This window comes from Gorilla gorilla, chromosome X (assembly GCF_029281585.2).
Source record: "Gorilla gorilla gorilla isolate KB3781 chromosome X, NHGRI_mGorGor1-v2.1_pri, whole genome shotgun sequence".
Lineage (NCBI taxonomy): Eukaryota > Metazoa > Chordata > Mammalia > Primates > Hominidae > Gorilla > Gorilla gorilla.
In genome coordinates, this window is record NC_073247.2 from 50,753,478 (window position 1) to 50,772,185 (window position 18,708).

The window sequence follows — 18,708 nt, forward strand, 5'->3', positions numbered from 1 at the left end:
TGGATGGCCCAGAGGGTTCCTTCCTTCCTGCTGGCCCTGAGAGGAATCTGTAAAGAAGATGCTGCCTCTGGTATTTCGCGCGTTCTGTGGAGCTGCCTCTCTGTGTCTCACCCTACCCACACACCCGGACCTAACTTCTTTCCCGGTTGGCGTTCTCCTAGAGAGTGGCTCTCTTGGCAGGAATAGACTCGACACAGGTCAGACAAGAGCCACAAGGGCGTCTGCGACTATAAACAACTTTCCTGTGAGAGGGACACCTGGTCATGGTTTGGACACTTAAGAATTAGGCTGTCTGCCAAGATAAAGAAGTGTCCTGTGAAAAGCACACTGTAAACATCCACGACCAAATTCCCTGGAACCCTGTTAAGGCAGACTGAGAGTTTATAGCCACTCTCATGAGACAGACCTTAAGACCAAATTAGAAAAAAATACAAGAGCTGAAACAAGAAAGCAGAGTGTCACCTTGTTTGACCACGTTCCGCGGTGAGCAGGTATATGCAAATCTATCCCCAAAGGCCAGGGGAGCTGAGAGACCGAAAAAAGAGGCTGACAAATCCAGTTTCTCAGAAAGAAACATTTAATAGGGACTTACAAACAGAGGTGATGTCTCAGGTGGTCATGAGACAGTAGATCGCTGCACCCACCCTCCAGAAAATATCCTGTATTTAGCAAGCTTTTATGGCAAAACGTGTAGCTGGTCACACCTCAGACTTCCTTGTGAGACTTGTGACTACTGGGTTATATACGCATCTTTATGGGATGTTATCTATGCTACGGAAACACCTTGGTATGCAGGAGTCAACATCTGTCAACATGACGGTTTTGCTTCAAGATGGTGCCACACCTGCCATGCCACAGGCTGTTTACCTATAGACCTCAGCTGGGAATATGCACATTGGGTGACTTAAACTTGTTGCCACTCTGCATGTGTCCACAAATGACCACAAAAGCATCTTAAGTAATGAGTTTGGGGTTACATATAAATTTTAGTAAGTAGAATTTGCAAATATGAAACACATGACTATGAGGACTTACTATATATTAGTTATCTATTGCTGTAGTATAAGCCATCCCAATACTTAGTGGCTTAAAACACCAACATATATTTTTTTCGGGGCTCTACAATTGCGCAGGGCTCAGCAGGGTCAGCTCATCTCTGCTCCACTTGGCGTCAACTGGGGCATCTCAAAGGCTGGAGGTTGAAATCATCCAAGGCTAGCTCACTCACATATCTACCTCCTGGCCTGGGAAGACCCAAATGGCTGGAGGCTGGAGGCTGGTACAACTGGAGCCCTTCAGGCATTTACCTCTATGTAGTCGCTCTGTGTGGTCTCTACAGCATGGAGCTTTCAGGGAAGCCAGGCTCAGGGCTCCCAAAAAAGCCTGTGTCCTGAGAGAGAGCCAGATTGAAGCTGTGTCTCCTTTTATGGCCTGACCTTGGGAATCACACAGAGTCACTTCTGCCATACTTCATTAATTGAGGCAGTCACAAAGTTGCATCCAGGTTCCTGGAGTGGTGACATAAACTCTATATGTTGATTGGGGAGTGTCAAGGTCATATTATATGAAGAATACGTGAGATGGGAGATAGTGTTGAAGCATTTAGGAAAATAAAATCTGCCACAATGGGTGGGTATTTTTATAATAAACTACCACCATCAGTCCTCTGGCTTACAAATATTTGGTTCACTTTTTTTTATTCTTCTTTCCCCTAAAATAACATGCTCATCCCATTCCCAAGAAATTTAACCCAAAGTCTTATCCAGCAACTACATCCCAGCTCAAAGGTCAGGATCTCTGGGCATTGTAGTATCCATATAGGGCTTTCAACAATTTCTTTTACCTTTGTGCATGTGTGCTACTCCACCCGGCCAGAGGTGAAATCTATTTCCTCTCCCCTTGAATCCAGGCTGGCCTTCTGACTCACTTAGGCCAATAGTATATTGCAGAAGTGATGCCATGTCAGTTCTAGGCCTGGACCTTAAGAAGGGCTGGAGTTTCTGCCTTTGTACTCTGAGAAGCCAGGGCATGCCATAAGGAAACTAAGCTTAGGCTACTGAAGGATGACCTGCCATGTGGGGACAGAAGCCATGTGGAAGAGGATCAGACATGTGAGTGAAGTTTTCCTGGCCTAGTCACTAGCTAAATGTGGCTGTGCAAATGATTCCAGCCGATGGCAGGTAGAGCAGAAGATCCACCCAGCTAAGCCCTGCTTGAATTCCTGACCCAGGGAATTGTGAGAAATTATAAATCTTTGTTGTTTAAGCTAAGTTTTAGGGCATTTTCTTACCCCCTATAGACCCTTAAACATTGGATGATGCATAATAGTCCTACCTTCAGGTCTAGATGTTGCTTCTTCTAGTCTGGCAACCTATGAACCAAACAAAACAAGTTATCAGCACCCTACACCTTCAACCTCAATCCAATGGTGGAGCAGGGGCAGGATACCACAGCAAACGCTAGCGTTCTGAAAGGGGAAGGATGGGAGACATACAGCAGTCACTAGTCCATAGTCATTCTCAGATCCTACTGTGAAGGCCTCATGCCCTGAGGGTGAAGAAGATTTCCTTTTTCTTTTTATTTTTTTGAGACAGGATCTAGCTCTGTTGCCCAGGCTGGAGTGCAGTGGCACTATCATAGCTCACTGCAGCCTTCATCTCCTGGGCTCAAGTGATCCTCTTACCTTAGCCTCTCAAGTAGCTGGAACCACAGTCACGTGTTACCAAACCTGGCTAATTTTTTTTTTTTTTTTTTTTTTTTTTTAAGTAGAGAGAAGGTCTTGCTATGTTACCCAGGCTGGTCTTGAACTCCTAGGCTCAAGCAATCCACTTACCTCGGCATCCCAAAATGCTGAGATTACAGGCGTGAGCCACCACACCCAGCTAAGATTTCCTTATTAGACCCCAAGTTTTCTCCTGGAGGAGTTTCTTTGTTCATTTTCTCCCCAAGTCATGACTCTGCCCTCCAGTTCTTTTTTCCTATAATATTTTTTGGCTATATCTAAATGGGTACTGAGGAAATCCCTCCTTGAGGGTCATAGAACTTTCTTAGTCTACTTTTTGAACATGGTGGGAGCCCAAGGATTATTTTATCTTCATAGCTGACTCAAGAAAGACTTTTTTTTTGAGGTCTAGGCTCAAGGTTTCTTTGGCTATACAAGTCCCCTAAAAATGTAATGGGCCATTTATGTATTTGCTTATAGTCACTTCCACATGCCAAAGACCACATCCAAAGTTCTTTTCAAGATGTAGTTTTCATATCTGCTATATGTCTTTGCTTTCTCATCCATATACCTTGCCCCCTGCATTTAATCAAAGTTACCTTTAGGCTTCTGGAAATTTGGGGGAAGGCCATACCCTTAGTCTAATCTTTACCTTAAGTCATTTTTGCCACTCAAAGGTTTTCCCATCACTTACTATTTGCAAGTGGAAGCTTGACTGAATTTTTGTCACTGTGTAACATGGATCACTATTTTACCTACCTTTTTTTTTCTTTTTTTGAGATGGAGTCTCCCTCTATTGTCGCCCAGGTTGGGGTGCAGTGGCATGATCTCCGCTCACTGCAACCTCTGCCTCCCGAGTTCAAGCGATTCTCCTGCTTCAGCCTCCCTAGTAGCTGGGACTAGAGGCGCCTGCCACCAAACCCTGCAATTTTTTTTTTTTTTTTTTTTTTTTTAAGTAGAGACAGGCTTTCACCATGTTGGTCAGGCTGGTCTCAAACTCCTGGCCTCAAATGATCTGCCCACCTCGGTCTCCCAAAGTGCTGGGATTACAGGCGTGAGTTACTGTGCCTGGCCATCTGGCAGCAATTTTTGTATTAGCCTGGGTAGGATAGACTATGTTGCAGAAACAAATTAGCCCCCACTGATGAGTTGGGCCACTCCTCAGGGCAGCACTCAGCCACTAGGTGAATCTGGGATCCCAGGTGCATCTATCTTACCATCTTAATACATGGCCTCTATGGTTGCTGCTGAAGGTGACAGTACAGTGGGAAGGTTGCACAAGATGTTTTTAATGGCAAGGCCTGGGAGGAGTGCTTTATATTATTTCAACTTACTTCCCATTGGCCAGAATCCAATCGTATGACCTCAGTCTAACTCCAAGGGAGGCCGGGAAATGTAGTCTTTCTGTGACCCCCAGAAAGAAGAAAATAAAACAGGATTTGGTGAACACACAGGTTATTTCTTTCACACACCCTTTTGAAAGCTCTCCATTCTTGTTCATCTGTCCCTGTCAAGTGCCTAATGCGCCCTCACTTATCCCCTACATCAATAGACCTCTTCAGACTTCATTTGCACTAAGGAATATAAATGACTGATAATAATCTAAAACGTGACCCTTCTTAGAGATAGTTGCATGCGAAAGCAAATGCAAGGTTTTGGCTAGCAGGTTAATGCAGTGACAGAATTTTAGGCAGGAGCAGACAAATAGGGAAAATATTTGGGTATTCCTGAAATGACTGACTGGGCATGTCCTAAGTGTCATCGTTTGTGCCATTTTGCCACTGCCTGGGGACCATTTGTGTGAGACACTTTGGAGTCAAGAGATATCAAACTAACAGTATGAGTGGCCATGCTATTAGATACGACCAGAACATTACAGCATGATTTTCATCTGGCTGTCTAGAGGTATTGATGTGAAGTGGGGATAAATTATTGTCTACTCCAGGAAATCAGCTTTCAAATCGTCCATCTCCCAGCCTTTACCCCCTCCTTCCCCACTACAGATGAAAGAAGCTTAATCCAGAGTGGGTTTGTCATGGGCCTGGAGAGGGAGTTGGAGTTTTCCCTGAGGTTCTGAGAAGACTGGAGTCTCTTGAGTTTCTCACTGTCAGACTCTGGCTCATCCATAGCTGTCTTTGCTCTTCCTGTCCCTAGTCCAAGGAGAAAGAACAGAGAGCTTATTATGACCACCTCTTTCATTTGCTGCACTCATCCCCTAACACATACTCCAGCCCTGTGATGCCTGTGTGCTGTGGCCACTAGTTAAGCTAGAACTACATTTCCCAGAATTCAGTTCTCTGCATGGTTCCAAGTTAGAGTTGGCCACAGGAGACATTTGTGTGAGATTTGGAAGGCAGAGGTGAAGCAGCGGCCACTGTCACACTCTGCAGCTCTGTGTGAGCCAGGCGCTGTTGCAGCTCAGATGTGTTGTTGCTGATCTCCTGGCTCTCCTTTTTGGCCTGGGGAATCAGCCAGGCCTGTAGCATCAGCCAGGCCTGTAGCTGCAACAGCTCTTTTTGGATCTTCTTCAGCATCTCCAGATTCTGGGTGCATGTGCAGTAATTGCAAAGGATGCCAGCTTTTCTTGCAGGTTACCCATACCATCAAGGTTGGAGATGGTCAAATGTGGATTCCAGCTGTCACGTGGGTTCCAGTTTGTCTTTGCACCTGTCTACATACGTTCATGGTAGGCGGCCCAGGTTGCTGAGGCTGCAGTGAGCCATGATCATACCACTGCACTCCAGCCTGGGTGACAGAGTAAAACCCTGTCTCATCTTTAAAAAAAAAAAAAAAAAAAAAGACACTGTGGTTTCTGTCTTGGTCTCATTCTCTCCCTCTCTCTTTTCTCTGAGATCACTTGATGTGGGGAAAACCAGCTCCTATATCAGGAGGAGCCCTATGGAAAGGCCCATGTGGTGAGAAACTGAGGCCTTTGGCCAATAGCCAGCAAGGAACTGAAACCTCCTGTCAATAGCTATGTCAGGAAGCCATCTTGGAAGCAGACCCTCCAGCCCCAGTCAAACCTGCAGATAACCACAGGCCCCAGCTGGCACTTTGACTGGAACCTCATGAGAAAGCCTGAGCCAGAACGATCCAGCCAGGTTGCTCCTGGATTCCTGACCCACAGATGCTATGTGAGATAATAAATGTTCATTGTGTCAAGTTGAAAAATTTGGGGGTAATTTGTTACACAGCAGTAGGTAGCTACAACTGTGTCCATCCTTTCATCTCAACTGCTGTTCCTGCTTCAAGTCCACCATCAGACACAGGTTAGCATTCTTACATAGGTGGCTTCACCAGCTCCCACAATTGTGTCAGGCCCAATTCCACAATAAATCCCTTATTCTGCATCCCTCACGGTGGTCCTTCTTCCCTGATCAAACCCTATCTAATACCACAAGGAGCAAAGGGGAGAGAGACCCCAGTCCTTTCATCATTGGTTTCTCCTGAAGCAGAGGTTCTCAGCCTTTCATCAGAACCACCCGGGAAGCTTTAAAGAAAATACTATGCCTGGAGGCCAGGCGCGGTGGCTCACGCCTGTAATCCCAGCACTTTGGGAGGGCGAGGCGGGCGGATCACGAGGTCAGGAGATCGAGACCATCCTGGCTAACACGGTGAAACTCCATCTCTACTAAAAATACAAAAAATTAGCCAGGTGTGGTGGCGGGCGCCTGTAGTCCCAGCTACTCAGGAAGCTGAGGCAGGAGAATGGCGTGAACCTGGGAGGTGGAGGTTGCAGTGAGCCGAGATTGCACCACTGCACTCCAGCCTGGGCAACAAAGCGAGACTCCACCTCAAAAAAAAAATAAAAAAAGAAGGAAGGAAGGAAGGAAAGAGAGAGAGAAAGAAAGAGAGAGAGAGAGAGAGAGAGAGGGAGAGAGGGAGGGAGGGAGAGAGAGAGAGACAGAAAGAAAGAAAGAAAGAAAAAGAAAGAAAGAGAAAAGAAAGAAAGAAAAGAAAGAAAGAAAGAAAGAAAGAAAGAAAGAAAGAAAGAAAGAAAAGAAAGAAAGAAAGAAAAAGAAAATGCTATGCCTGGGTCCCACCTTCAGAAGTTCTGATTTAATTGGTCTGCCGTGTGGCCTGGGCAATGTGATCTCTTGTAGCTCCCAGGTACTTTAAATGCACAGGCAGAGTTGAGAGCCACTGATCTACAGTCTGGCTGACTCAACTGGTCCTTCCAGGTTCCTACCTTCCCCGGCCTTCTTTGTGCTGGGATATGGGCACCAATCCAGGCTCCCATGGCAACTTTGCATCAGGAGCTCCTGACACCCAGAAGTAGGGGCCACATGGGATCTTCTCATTGGTGGTGGTAGCATCAGCAAGACAGAGTTCCCAGGGCAGCACATAGTGGCAATGGCCACTAGGGTCCATTTCTGGTTATTTAACTCCATTACTTCTGCCATCAATGCTATGAAATTTACCCAGTATCCTCTTAAGTATATATATTTTTCCTGCTTAGATCAGGGGACCCTGAAGATCTATTCCAATGCTGAGAGTCTGGATCTGAGAACCAAATCTCACATCAACTCCCAGAGTGATCTCAAGGGTCTCTAGCCCCTCATGGACCTCAGTTTCCTTATCTGTCAAGAAAAGAGCTGTGTTAGATGAGCTTCAGACCCCTTGTCTTGGCTTAGATTGTCTGAAAACAGGCTCTGAGATGGAGATTTCTGTGCGAGTGGTTTCTGGGGGTGTGCCTTTAGGTCAACACATATAAGAGAATGAGAGAAGCAAGGCTGGGCAGAGAAGGAGTTGAGCTGTGATGCAGTCATAACAGAAGGTCTCCCATGATTCCCTGGGAACCGTTGAACCAGAGATATCCCCAGTTGAAGCAAGGGGGCCGGTTCTTTGTACTCCCAATAGGTCAATCATTGAATGTGGTCTGCCCCCAGGGAGGGGCTGTGACCTTGTGTGAGGCAGCTTTCCTGGACTGCAGGCAATTCCTGGAGAGAGACACAGCTGAGAGCTGTCAGCAGCCAACACCCAGGCAGCTGAAGGAAGGAGTTCCTCAGTCTTGAAGAGGGGTGTTTTCTGGTATTTTGTCTTGCGGCAAAATACCATAAACTGGGCAGCTTATAGACAACAGAAATTTAGTTTTCAAAGTTCCAGGGGCTGGAAAGCCCGATCAAGGCACTGTCAGATTCAGTATCTGGTGAGGGCCCACTTCCTGGTTGATAGAGAGCCATCTTCTCACTGTGACCTCACATGGCAGAGGGATGACAGTGCGCTCAGGGGCCTCTTTTATAAGGCCAGTAATATCATTCATGAGGGCTCCACTCTCAGAACCTACTCATCTCCCAAAGGCCCCACCTCCTAATACCATCACATTGGAGGTTAGAATTTAAACATAGAAATTTTGGGAGACACAAATATTCAGTTCATAGCAAAGGGGATCTGAGCAATGAACTTCAGCAGGACTGTACCCTTTTGCTTCAAACACTCTGTGATTATAGCTTCAGCTGTAGGGCTATCTGTAGAGAAAGGGGTGAATTTCTTACTCTCTTTGGCTAGACATGGCATCAGACACCCCGGGAGAGTAGCTGGAAGGTTCTGGGAGACCAAGAGCTTGATTAAAGCCTAACAACTCTCCTTAAAACCGCCCTCATCATTAGCAGAGAGAGAGCCATAGGGAGGAGTCTTTACCTCTCCAAAGAGCTTGGGGGAAAATTAAAAGCCACTCCTGGAGGAAGGTGTGGCTTCCAGAAGGAAAGTCTCCCAGGTATAACACTCAACTCCCCAGAGCATGGAAGATGACGGAGCTGCAAGGGACTATGGTCGCCATGGTAATGGTATCTCAGATTCCAACTGAATGTGAGCTCCTGGCTGGGCTGTCAATCACATAGCATCTGCATTTACAGTGGGAACCAGACCCAGCACTGGTCAGGGGTGGAGAGGAGAAGAGACCACTCTGGTGCATGCACACAGCAGGCTCATGAAAGCATTTTTGCTCAGGTGGGTGTCTTTGCTTATATGATTCTTTATAAAGGCATTTGTGCGCATGCTTGTGGTCCTAAGCATGCACAGGCTTGGTTTTCCTAAGCATGGAAAACCAAGTCCAATGCATGTGTGTGTTGGTGCTGGGGATGGGGGTCTGAATGCTGGACCCACTGCCCATAGATGTCAGGCAGAGAAGATTACTCCATTTAAGAGGCATGATTTAAGGGCCTCTTCACCCTTCTTCAAAATATCAACAACTGCCATTGTCCATTCATCATTAGAAAGTCATTTATTTGGATAAATTTTCTACCTTCAGTCGACTATTTCAAAATGCAAATAGTTGGCTGGGCACAGTGGTTCACACTTGTAATCCCAGCACTTTGGGAGGCTGAGGTGGGCTGATCACCTGAAGTCAAGAGTTCAATACCAGCCAACAGGGTGAAACCCCATCTCTACTAAAAATACAAAAAATTATCTGGGCATGGTGGCATGCACCTGTAATCCCAGCTACTTGGGAGGCTGAGGCATGACAGTCGCTTGAACCTGGGAGGTGGAGGTTGCGGTGAGCTGAGATCACACCACTGCACTCCAGCCTGGGCAACAGAGTGAGACTCTGTCTCAAAAAGAAAAAAAAATGCAAATCAGTGTCAATTACCAATCAACCAAGAATGGATGGGCATCCCCAAAGGATAGGTAAAGAGACACAGAGGAGAGCTGGACCTGCCATGAGAGGGGAGGGCCCTAGCTTAGTGCCTCTCGTATAGTAGCTGCTCAGCATATTGGTATGGATTTATGAATGCATAAGTATAGGAATAAATAGAGAGCTATGGTAGGGGAAGTGCGACCATGAGAGAGAATATTCTGATGGGCAAGTGGAAGGGTTCCTGGGATCAGTTTCAAGTCAATTCAATTCAATGTATTGCATAGCTTCCCTGTACCAGGTATTGGGTTGGGGTGTAGTGGTGAACAGGGCAGATTGGGTCATGGTCTCTGGAAGCTCAAAGTCCTTTGGGAGTGTGGGTTTATCTTAGTTTGTTTAGGCTGCTATAACAGGATACAATGAATTTGGAAGCTAAAAACAGCAGAAATTTATTTCTTATGGTTCTGGAGGCTGGGAAGTCCAAGATCAAGGTGTCAGCAGGTTTGGTGTTTGGTGAGGGCCTGCTTCCTAGTTCATAGATGGCTGCCTTCTCTCTGTGTCTTTACAAGGCAGAAGGGGTGAGGAGCTCCCTAGGATCTCTTTTATGAGGGCACTAATCCCACTCATGAGGGCTCCACTCTTGTGACCTGATCAGCGCCCAAAGGCCCCACCTGCTAATACCATCACATTGAGGGTCAGGATTTCAACAGATGAATTTTGGGGGGACATAAACATCCAGTCTGGCAGGGGTCCTTTGTGGGTTTCCTTGGTGCTGAGCTGAGAGTGCAATTCTTTAGAGATGCTGGGACTCAACCCAGTCAGGGCTTCTGAAATGTTTGCTGACTTTAGCTAACTGGGCCACCCCAGCCAACCATGAGCCACAGAACCAGGCAAGCTCACTCCAGGGAGAGCAGAGCCTATCTCACTCTTCCTTGATATAAGCTCAGACTGTGGCCTATTGGTCTAGGGCCTTAGTGCTCAAGAGGCATTTGCAAGGGTCTGTGCTCCCATTCCCTGCTCACCTTCTTCTGTCTGCTTCTGATTGCTCGGTCAGGATCTGACATCCTCCCTGGACATTGGCAGGCACGCCTGTCATCTTCCGCTCACTCAGGGCTCCAATCCTCTTCTCTCCTGGGGCCTACTTTTCCACTCAACCCAGTCATCTGTTGGGAAAAAGACCTCTGGATTCTGTGCCTGAGCCTTCTTGCTCTGAATTTAGAGGAGACTTGCCCTTCCTAGACTATAATCAGCTCTATTCACTCTAAATCTTCTGCCAAATGGATTAAGGATAGAGAAGGGTGAATTGGCAGGAGGGGAGTTGGGGCAGCCTCCCTTGGCTTAATCTCAAGTTGTTAACTTTTCTACTCCATTCTTCTCAGATTCCCACCCATTTCCAGACTCCTTGGAAGTTAAATTCAAGTCAACAGCTGCCAAAGAACTTTCCGTGAGTCGAGGACACTACCAAGCATGGAAGGATTAGAGAGAAGTCCAACCAAGCCCATGACACTTGCCTGGAGGCCACTTCTGTACCAATCATCTCTGTTAGTGACACATCTTCTTTCTTTGGTTTTTGACTTGTCAAGGCCAATCCTCAGAGAATCCTAATGGCTGGAGAATGTACTGGGTTTCTGAAAGACAAGAGTTGGGCTCCAACCAAAGATGCATTGGCTCAACCTGTGGGAGCCGTGAACTAACTTGACGTGAAGCTTCGGGTCAGTGAGGATTGTCTACAGGAGGACTTTGTGACAAGTACACTATTTACCAAGGTAGTGAGGGGAGTGTACAGTCTCCCTGAAGGTTGCCAAGAATTTTAGGTTGTTTCCCAATCTGCAGGCACCGGTGTGTTGTCCCCCAGCTCTGGTCAGCATGTGGCTTCTGCCCAGCAGCTTTAATGTTGTTACATACTGCATATCCCCCGTGCCTTTTGCAAAATGGCTAGCAAGAACACATCCCCGTCTTTCCTCTGTCTGTGGTGAAGCAGAAGTGGGCTGCCATCTACCTCTACCATGTGAACTCATGCTGGTCCTACCATTGATGCTAAGAGAAGTGCTTTGCCCACAGGTAAACAATTCAGAAAGGAGCCAGCCTTTATTGGTTGTAAAACAAAAAATCCTGAATTGCCTTGCCACAAAAATCTGACTAGTATAGAATTAATAAAGTCAGATGATCACAGACTATGAAAGTTCTCAGAGACTTAGAAATCCTCTAACGTAGTCTCCTTACTCTACCACCAAGGATCAGACCAGGGAGATCAAGACCTATGGATATAGGAAAGGCAGAATTTTGGAGCTCCAGTGGCACAATTGGTTATATAGGAAAGGCAGAATTTTTAGGAAGCACTGTGGAAGGGGGAAAATATTTCTGATCCTTTTGTACAACCCTCCTTCCCCAATCCTTCCCCCACCCATCATGCCTTTCCTGGTGCCCAGCAACAAAGGTGTAACATTATCACAGTGAGGAATAGTTTTTGTAGTGCTTTCACAAACATCATCTCATTCCCCTCCCCAAGCACATTGTGAGGTCTGTGCAGTGGGCATTATGAGTCCCGTTATACAGATGAGGTTACCCACCAAGGCTCAGAGAGCTTAAAAGACTTTGCTCCAGAGTTGATGCATGTTTCAGTTAGGATTATGCACAGACACTCAAAATAGCTGTGGTTAAAACAACGTAAGAGTTTATTTTTCTTTCCCATTGGAGACTGGGAGTAAGCTTTGCTCCACAAAGTTATAGGGACCAAGGATCCATCCATTGCTCTGCCATTACTAGGATGTGGTCCTTGCCTTCATGATCCAAGATAGCAGCTAGAACTCCAGCCATCACATTTTCATTCCAGGCAGCATAATGAAAGAATGGGTGGATGATAAAAAGAGGGAAGAAAAGCCTGCCCTTTCCCTTTAAGGACACTTGCTGAAAGTTGCACTCACCATTTCTGCCCTGCCTCCAGAATTTAGTCACATGGCCACACCTAATTGCAAGGAAGGCTAGGAAATATGGTCTTTATTCCAGATGATCATGTGCCCAAGTAAAAATTCGAGGCTCCATTTCTGTGAAAAGAGGGACACCATATATTGGGAAAAACTAGTCGTTTCTGCTATAGTGATTTTGCCATCGAGGGAGGAATCAGCTTTTAAATCTAGTTTATCTTTTCTTTCTTTTCTTTTCTTTTTTTTTTTTTTTTATAGAGACAGGGTCTCACTATGTTGCCCAGGCTGGTCTTGAACTGGCGTCAAACAATCCTCCTGCCTCAGCCTCCCAAAGTGCTGAGACTATAGGCATGAGCCACCGCACCCAGCCTAAATCTAGTTTTTCTGACTCCAAATCCTCCCTTCTTTACCCTCCATGTCATGTGTGTCATGTGGCATTTCTTTTTTTTTTTTTTTTTTTTTTGAGACGGAGTCTCGCTCTGTCACCCAGGCTGGAGTGCAGTGGCGCCATCTTGGCTCACTGCAAGCTCCACCTCCCGGGTTCACGCCATTCTCCTGCCTCAGCCTCCTGAGTAGCTGGGACTACAGGTGCCCGCCACCACGCCCGGCTAATTTTTTGTATTTTTAGTAGAGATGGGGTTTCACCATGCTAGCCAGGATGGTCTCAATCTCCTGACCTCGTGATCTGCCCACCTTGGCCTTCATGTGGCATTTCTTATGTATAGTTTGATTCACAGAACTGTAGAATTTTGTCACTGGAAAGGACTTAGGGAGTTCTCCTGTCATCTGCTGGTTGGATGCCTGAATTAGCTCTAAAACCTACTAGACTAATGCCCATTGCCTTTCTCAAACGTCTTGTAGGCCAGCCCATTTGGAAGCAGCTCCAGCTGTTAACAAAGATCTTTCTGTGACTGGTCCCAAACCAGCTTCCCTGGCCTCTCTGACCATTGGTCCTCACCGTGTCTTTTAGTACCTCTCAGAGCAGAAAGCATCTGCTCTTCTCTTCACTCCTCTCAAAGCAGCCCTTCAGATGTTTGAAGATGACCTTTCTGTTCCCTGAGCCATTTCTTCTCCAGGCTAAATGTTCCATATTCCGCCAACCAGTCCTGGACATCTCCTTCTGGACATCGTCCCAGTGATTTGTAGCTTCCACACTAGGACACACTAGCTAAGAAGAGAGGAGTCTTCCTGAAGACTAAGCAGCAGGGTACTCAACCTTCAACCCTTTCAGCAAGAGGGACTTACGTGCAGTGAATGCAGAGACTATTCATGTGAGCAAGGTCTCTGCTCCCACTCTAAATCCTCTGCAAAATGCATAGAGGGGGCAGGACCAGAAGAGACAACCCTGGGATGATGTCTTTGACATCTAGGATGCTCTTTCAAGGCTTCTTTAGTCTTTGGGATTCTAAGCCTTGCAGTAAAAGCACAGGCCCAGGGAAAGCTATCTGGATGCTCGTATAAGTTAAGATCAAATTTGGCCACAAGTAACAGAAAATCTAACCAACAAGAAATTCAGGTTGGTGTCAATTCAGCCTTGTCATTAAAGACCCAGACTCCTTCTATTTCCTTGATCTTCCATCCTCAACATGGGGCTTTTATCCTCATGGCTGCAAGAAAGCTGCTGCACTTCTAGGCATTGCAACTGCATTTCAGGAAGGAAGACAGAGGAGTGCAGAAGACAAAGGGTGGTGTTTATTTGCTTGTTTGTTTTTTGAGACAGAGTCTCTGTCACTCAGGCTGCAGTGCAGTGGCATGATCTCAACTCACTGCAACCTCCGCCTCCCAGGTTCAAGCAGTTCTACTGTCTCAGCCTCCTGAGTAGCTGGCACTACAGGCATATGCCACCACGCCCGGCTAATTTTTGTATTTTTAGTAGAGATGGGGTTTTGCCATGTTGGCCAGGCTGGTCTCGAACTCCTGACCTCAGGTGATCCACCCACCTCGACCTCTCAAAGTGCTGGGATTACAGGCGTGAGCCATGGCACCCTGCGGACAAAGGGTATTTTAAAAGAGAAATGTTCTCTTTTACCTGGAAGCCCCAAACTTGTGAGTTTCGTTTATAGATCATTGGCCAGAACTGAGACACATGTGTCCTCTGCCCAGCTGCATGGGAGTCTAGGAAGAGGAGCATTTTAACTTTCCAGTTTCTATGGTAGAAGACAAAGGAAAAGAGGACTGTGAATGGTTTAGGGGTGGCCATTCCAGTGTGTGCCATAATGTTCTTCTGCAAAATAAAGGAATTAGACTCAATAGTTTCTCAATTCCTTTCCGGATGACATTGTGTGGGAATGGACTGGTGAGAAGCTGCATGAGCTAATGGAAAAAACACCTGAGGCCAGGCGTGGTGGCTCATGCCTGTAATCCTAGCACTTTGGGAGGCCAAGGCGGGCGGATCACCTGAGGTCAGGAGTTTGAAACCAGCCTGGCCAACATGGCAAAACCCCGTCTCTACTAAAAATACAAAATTAGCCGGGCGTGGTGGCAGGCGCCTGTAGTCCCAGCTACTCAGGAGGCTGAGGCAGGAGAATCGCCTGCACCCGTGAGGCAGAGGTTGCAGTGAGCTGAGATCACACCATTGCACTCCAGCCTGGGCGAGAAGAGTGAAACTCCGTCTCAAAAAACAAACAAACAAACAAACAAACAAACAACACTTGAAGTCGGTTTTGTTACTGTAAAGCCTGGAGTTTGAATCCTGGCCCTGCCATAACAAGCCCTGTGACCTTAGATAAGTCACTTAACATCCCTGAGCTCCATTTGCTTTATGTATAAAATGAGGATAATAATATTCACCTCTCAACGATGCTGTGAAGATTGGGGTCATATGTCAAGTTCCTAGCACAGAGATGGGCGCACATACTACTCACTCCTCAAAATGACAGCTGAGTCACAATGCTGGCTGATACGTCTCAGCTTTCTATGGGCGACCAGGATGCTGCTCAAGCTTTACCCAGGGCCAAGAGCTCCCTCCTCTCTCCCTCTCTCCCTACATCCCCCGCTTGCAACCACCAATGGTGACCAGTAATGATCCAGATCATATCCAGACCTCTAAGGTAGCAAACTAATTGGTCCTGGTGGAGATAACTTGGACCACCCAGGCAGGCAGCCCAGCATGGATAGAGGCCACCTCGGTGGATGTTAAACATTAACAAAATCGTAGAGTGGAAATGCTGGCAATGCTTTAATCAGAGCAGGGCTGGCGGGTGTTGAGACCATGCAGATGAAGTGCGGCTCAGAGCTTGAGGGGCTACAGCTTAGGTGGCACCGAAGGTGGTACCCTGAGCCTGCCCTGAGCCAAGAAATGCCTCCATGCAAGGCCAGGGTGTCCTCTCTGGGGAGGAAGCCCCACGTGCTTGAAGGTTTCTTAAAATAGAGCCAAAAGGGTTTCTGCTGCCAGCGCTAAGGAGCTGAGGGCTTTTCCCTCTCCCGCTGAAGGTTGTAATTCTCCTGCCATGATTCGGGTTCCCCTTGCCAGGACTGCTTAGCATTACTGGCTGATCCGAAGGAGGCTTGGGGCCTTTGATGACACTGCCTGATGACTCAGAACTGAACGCAGCTTGGAAGCGCTAACTGAGCAGATTGGTCAGGGCAAGCTGGGGCTGTCTTCTGCCTTCTGAAGATCTATGGTTTGGGCCCTGTTATTGGCTAAATCATGTCCCCCACCACAATTCAGATGTTCAAGTCCTAAGCCCTGGGACCTCAGAATGTGACTGTATTTGGAGACAGGACCCTTAAAGATATGATTAAATTAAAATGAGGTCTTTATGCTGGACCCTGATCCACTATGTCTGGTGTCCTTATAAGAATAGGAGGCCAGGCACGATGGCTCACGCCTGTAATCCCACCACTTTCGGAGGCTGAGGCTGCAGGATTGCTTGAGGCCAGGAGTTCAAGACCAGTCTGGGCAACATAGCAAGATCTTGTCTCTACAAAAAATTTAAAAATTAGCCGGGCATGATCGTGTGCTTCTAGAGTCCCAGGTACTCGGAAGGTTGAGGCAGGGAGTTGGAGACTGCAGTCTTAAAAAACAAAACAAAAACAAAAGCAAAAACAAAAACAAAAAAAAAGAAAGAGGAGATGAGGACACAGACGTGCACAAAGGAAAGACCATGTGAAGACACAATGATAAGAAGGCCACATGCAGGCCAAGGTCAGAGGCCTCAGAAGGAACCAACCCTGTGACACCTCAATCTAGGATTTCCAGCCATAAGAACTGTGAGAAGATAAATTTCTGTTGTTTAAGCTTCCCAGTGTGTGGTACCTCGTTGCAGCAGCCCTCATAGTCTAATACAGGCTTTTACAACTCCGTTCTGTGCTTTGACCCTGAAAAAAGAAGAAGAAGGCGAAGGAGAGGATACTAGTTTGAAGTGATTGGCACTGATCTGTCTTCTCACACGTATAAACTGCTATATGCCTGGTATCTATTATGATCAGGATATATTTATAATAGACCACAGGAGCCGATTGTGGCTAATAGTGGTGAAACTGTCCTCACAAGGTTGACAAAAATTGCATGCCGGGTTCTGGACAGAAATATAGTTATCATTAAGCATCAGTTAGACTGCACTCTGGCCCACTTGCTTGTTGCTAAAAGTCCTGCAGCACTAGATACTGACCATTTGTCCTGTAGATAGGATTTCTGACTGTTTAAGAGTTGATTTGCATTCCCATCATTCCTACAGACAGGATCTCTGACATTAGAATCATAAGGTTTTTGTTTAAGGATCACTTACGAAGGTTTTCAGACCTTGAAATCCCGCAACCAGTTTGAAGACCCCCACAGAGGAACAAGATCAGCACAAGAACACAGTTTCTTCACCTTCTGGTCCCATGACTTCACTCTGCACTCTTCCACCAATCAACCGTCTCCACACTTTGGCCCACTCCAAAACCCTTAAGAATTCTAACCCCCAATTCCACAGGGAGATGGATTTGAGCTTCCCTTCCATCTCCTCATTCAGCAACCCTACAATTAAGCCTCTTTCGCTGTTGCAACCCGGTGTTTCAGAGCACTGACTTGCTGTGTGCATCGGGCAATGAACTTATTATGGTTACAACAGCATCTGAAGACTAAACATTTTGGGGGACTCTCTTTTAAAAATGAATACAAAATTACAAATACAAAACCTGCTATGAAAGTGAACGTTTAAATGAGAAAAGAAATGACAATTATGAAATTTAAAAGCTCACAAAGACTTCAAACTTCACAAAATCCAGAAAAATATCTAGTGTTTTTACTAATTAATTGTCTGAAGCACTTTTGTGATTCCTTTTTCTACTCTGGTGGGCTGTGCCGCTTTGATCGCCTTTTCATGTGATAACAATTTTAAAACATTGTTTTCTATAGAGACAATAGAAAGATCAGTCTTTCCTCCAGTGTGCTTGATCTCCTTTTTATAAAATTATTGATAGTGTTGTAAAGTTTCTTTCAGATTCACTAGTTGTCATTGGTAATTAGCTTCCATTGTGATGTATTAAGAGAGTGACATTTTGAAGTAACTGTGGGTCTCCTTCTACTTTACGTTTTTGACTACTACTGAGATACTTCTACCTTCCTATCCTATTTGAATTTTGGTATGATCAGTAATTCTTATGTGTGCGTGTGTGTGTGTGTGAAATTAACATGAAATTAAGGTGCATATATTGTGCTGCGGTGCTGCATAATTGAATAATAAAATAAAAATTACTCTTATGCTACATGCATTGATGTGTTGATAAGCCTGTGTAGTTTTGACACTAGAGCACTTGTTTCTTCAGGCTGTTTTGCAGCAACATTAGCAATTTTGCATGCCCTTTTTCTTTCTGGATTCACTGGACTCCGTCAGGACAAGATGCGTCAGATATGCTAAAATGCGATCTGAAACACTGGATGGATAAAACTTGCCACTTTTCAAACAGATGCCACTTGTGTTTGTAGGACTGTTACAGTTTCGTGCCCTATGAAACATGAATTTTGATAAATCCTTTTTTGTGCAAGTCCCATCAGAAAAGAAATAAAAATATATGGTGCGTTATTAATTGCATACACTGCATTATTGAGTCTATTCCTGACAGAAGCAAATTTCCATTTTGACTAGGAAGATTTTCCACAGATTAGCTCCTGGCTCCGTATATTTCAGGCTTTGTTTCTTCTGGTACCTACATATTTTTAGGGGCTGGGTGCCATAAGACACCATGGAAGATTGTATTTTCCAAAATAGTCACAATCAGACCTTCCATCTCACATGCTCTTCTTATAGTGGGATATTGGTATCCCTCTCATTGAGGGGTGGGGCCTGTCTTCCTTCCCCTTATCTGAGTGGGTCTGTGATTACCTCAGAAGTGACACTATGTGACTTCCAAGGTGGTCATAAAAGGCAAGACAGCTTCCACTTGGCCATCTTGGGACAATCACCCTTAGAACCCAGCCGCCATGCCCAGGCCCCACGGAAAGGCCACAGCCAGCTAGCTGAGGTGTCAGCTCACAGCCAGCATCAACCACCAGATACATG